Raw genomic sequence first — 4,397 nt, 5'->3', positions numbered from 1 at the left:
ATATTAAAAAAGTACATAAAAGGCACCTATACAGAACATATTGTCCCTTAAAAAGAAACTAAAAATTCACCAACCAAAAAGGTAATTATTCTTTGAAAATCCTAATCAGCTCAGGAGTTATCAATGAATGCGTTGATCTCTGTGTCAACATTCAAGCCAAAAGGTGTGTATGTTTTGACCCTATATATCCAGGCCATCTCAAGGCGGGAGATACCCCTCTTAAGAGGTTCACCCCGCCAGTGTGGGGTAAACTTGTCTATTCCCAGAAATAGTGTATTCTTGGGATCACTATTGTGGGCCTGGGCATAATGTTTCGATACCGAGTGCTTCGGAAATGATTTACGAATGTTTGCCACATGTTCATTGAGTCTGACATTCATAGGGCGTTTGGTTCTGCCTATGTATTGATAGCCACAAGGGCATTGAAGCAGATAGACAACTCCCTTGGTAGTGCACGAAATGAAAGGCTCAATGTCATGTGGCTTGCCAGTACTATGTGAGGTGAAGGATTTAGTATTACGTGTCCGTATTGAATTCAAAGAACATATCTGGCACCTATTACATTTGTAATAACCAGTGAGCTGGTCTAGGAAAGTACTCCTAGGTTTGGGGGGTTCCAGCACATTGGGGGCCAGACTATGTCTTAAGGATAGTGCACCCTTGAAAACAACCCTAGGTTTCTCAGGTAGGGTTGTGCCTAGAACAGGGTCGTTATTTAAAATATGCCAGTGTCGGCGTATTAAGTTTTTAATGACCATGTGTTGACTGGAAAAGGTGGTAATAAAGGGAGCAGCGGGCACACTGGAAACTGTATTATCTTCCACTTCCCGTGGTTTCAAGAGTGAAGCTCTATCTTTTTGCTGTACCTCCAAGAGTGTTTTCTGGAGAAATTCATGATCATATCCCTTCTCAAGAAATCTCTTGGTTAAAACCTCAGACTGAGAGAGAAAAACCTGATGACTGGAACAATTCCTCCTAATGCGGAGATATTGTCCCTTTGGCACAGCCTTTAGCCAAGGGTCATGGTGACAGCTGTCGACGGGAATGTATGAATTTCTGTCCGTCGATTTAAAGTAGGTAGAGGTGAAAAAACAGTTATCCCTCACAGTTATGGTAATGTCAAGAAAGTTAATAGTAGATTGACTACATTCATAATTAAGTTGGATCCCTCTTGAGTTGGAATTCAGCATCTCCATAAAAGCTACCAGGTCACGATGATGACCATCCCAGAGGAGGAGGACATCATCTATGTACCTGGCCCACAACCTCAATTGAGGCCTATGGTGGGCATAGATGACATCCTCCTCCCACTGTGCCATAAACAAGTTGGCAAGGGAGGGGGCATACTTAGCCCCCATTGCCACACCTGTCGTCTGGCGATAGAACCTCCCATCAAACCAAAAATAGTTGTGATGGGTGGCGAATTCCAAAAGTCTCATAATGAGTGAGATCTGTTGGTCAGGTATAGAGGAGTCTCTGTCTAGAAACATTCCCACTGCATTAAGACCCAAGTGATGTGGAATGACGGTATACAGTGAAGATACGTCCGCTGTTACCATCCATAGGTCAGCAGTGGGAGTCAGTCCAGATAGTAAATTAAGGACATGTGTAGTGTCCTTAATGTACGATGGGGTCTTTTGGACCAGAGGCTGCAAATAAGAGTCAATATACTTCCCCACCCGGGACGTCACAGAGTCTATACCACTGACGATGGGACGACCCGGGGGGGAAGTCAGACTCTTATGCAGTTTAGGGAGGCAGTAAATCACCGGAGTCCGGGGACATTTTGGGACAAGATAGGCCCTCTCCTTTTTGTTGAGTATGCCTCTTTGGTAACCATCTTCAACTATGTTTACCAACTCCTTTTTATATTTGATCTTAGGGTCAGAGGGCAGAGTGACATAAGTCTGACCATCACTCAATAGTCTATACATTTCTGCCATATAGTCGTCCCTATCCAGGACTGCTATCCCACCGCCTTTGTCGGCAGGCCTGATCACCAAGTTTTTATTATTACATAGGGAATCTAATCCGGTCTGTAAATTAGTGGGTAGAGAAGTTTTATGCACTTGAATGCGATCCAGATCTCTAAGCACCACATCCCTGAAAACTTTCAGAGATGGTGCTAAAGATCCTGGCGGGTTAAAAACAGATGCATTTGATAACCCGGAATGCTGATATTGCCGGGGTACATTCGTTTGTTGGCTAATTGGATTACTCATCATGTATCTTTTTACACTCATTTTCCTCACAAACTTGTGTACATCCATGTATGTTTGGAATTTATTAAGGCGTTGTGGGGGTGCGAATTTAAGGCCTTTATCTAAAATTTGAATCTCAGCACTGCTAAGGGTGACCTTGCTGAGGTTAAAGATACCTGCACCCTCTACGTTTTGGATTTTTTTTGATTTAATGCGCCTGCCTCCCCGACATCCTCTTGAGGTTCGGCTGGGCGCTTGATGCCTTGATTGGCCTTGGGAAAACCCCAACCAGGATAGCTTTGACCTGCTAGGGTCTCAGAGTTAGGGTTCTCCAAGGCCACCTCTCTTACTGTATGTGTACTGTTGAGTGGTTGAGATGTTTCCACTTCTTCAGGGGCCTCATTGTCCTTAAGCGGGTAGAATCGGTTATTAACCGGTACATTATACTGATAGCCCTCTTGTCTAGGGGGAGGATGATCTCTTCTAGAATTCTGAGGTTCCCTTGCAGGCCCTGGTGGACGATTGTAACCTGGATCATACCAATATGGTTGGGATCTAGGGGGACTGTAATACTGCCGCCAGTGTGGTGGTCTATATTGGTCAGGTTCTGGACAATGGGGATTAGGGTAATAATATCCTGATTCTGCAAAGTTGTCTGGTCCTCTCCTCCATTGAGGAGTATGGGGATAGTTGGGATAACCATACCCTCCATGCTGGTTGCGGTCTCTACCGCGTTGCCAGTCGCCTTGTTGACCCTGTCCGGAAAAATGATTATTAGGTTTAGATTGATTCCCAGTGGGTTTGTTATTAGCAACATTGGGGCCCCTATGTGGTGATTTATATGAGAGACGTCGACCATTAGGCCGAGGTCCCTTTTTGTTTGTTTTGGGACCATTATTATTGGTTTGAGGTGGGCCATTAAAAGCAACTCTTGGGGGGTTAGTTGAAACTTCCATTGCATCATCAGGTTGCTCTTGGTCACCCAACAATTTCTTTTGCCACTCAAAGACTGCACTTGACTGATAGTCCTGTAAGTCACGATTGAACTTTTTACGTTTTTTAATTTTTTGCTCTCTCTCTTCCTTTTGGAGGAGCTTCAATAGATCAGCCGACGCGGCCTTATAGGCTTCGCTAGTCATATGAGGGACTAATTTCTCTTTAACAATTTTGATTTCCCCATCCAGCCTAGTTAGTTTGGCATTTTTACAGGATATGAGGAATCTCAAAAAATTAACCCCTGCCTCATTGAAGTATCTGTGCCATTCTTCAAGCTCACCCTCATCTGACTGGGGACATACCTCCCACCTCAGACTCCTGGGCACCATAGTTCTCTTAACATAAGTTTCAAGAAAAACTATGTCCCACTGGGTATGTACTTCAGACACCATTAAATTTTTAAGCCTCATGAACAGACCACTCATGTCAAAATCATCTGAAGTAAAAGATTCGAATACCCCATCGGTGTTGACCACCTTAGAGGCCCTATAATCAAAAATATCCATGAAAAAGCAGCAATTGAAAGTCAAACAGGTGAAATAAAGGAGAAAAAACAACTGCGCTAATTCAAAAAAGCAAAGCAGCAGCTTCAAGTGCGACTGACACCCCAAGAAGAAAATATATACATAAAGCTGCGCTAACAAATGAAACAGTCCATGTGAATGTCCATAAATGAGAGGGAAAAATGATGACCCTTGTGCAGGTACCGCTTACCAGATTCCAATCATTAAAGAGCCAAGAAATTTAGAGGCAGAGTCTTCAAATGTGGAACACAGCAAGCTTCATAGGGCTCCGATGTAAATCTCCTCAGTGGTATATGAATAGAAGGAGAAAAACAACACCATAGTGTAAACCAGTAAAAAAAAATTGGAAAAAATTGCGTTGTAACTTGTGCGGGTACCGCTTACCAGAAGTAGCAGATACTGTAGCCAAAATAATGGGAACCGAATCCACAGACCTCAGAAGGCAGCAACCCGTACCGTGGTGATGCAGGTGTCCAGGGATAAGTTTAAATGAGGGAAAAAAAGGCAAACGCCATAGCGTAAAACCACAAAACAAACGATGATAACACCCAAATAGTGATAACTAAAAATCCAATAGTGGTGAATAATGACAGCCACCACCGAAGAGGGTAGGTTCCCTTATAGATTGTACCAAGAAGTTTAAGCAGGTAGTGAGATAAACCGCTTACCAGATATA

The sequence above is a fragment of the Pelophylax lessonae genome (genome assembly GCF_965119305.1).
Source record: "Pelophylax lessonae genome assembly, chromosome: 1".
Lineage (NCBI taxonomy): Eukaryota > Metazoa > Chordata > Amphibia > Anura > Ranidae > Pelophylax > Pelophylax lessonae.
The sequence above is the reverse complement of the archived record's forward strand: the minus strand, read 5'-3'. Positions refer to the sequence as shown.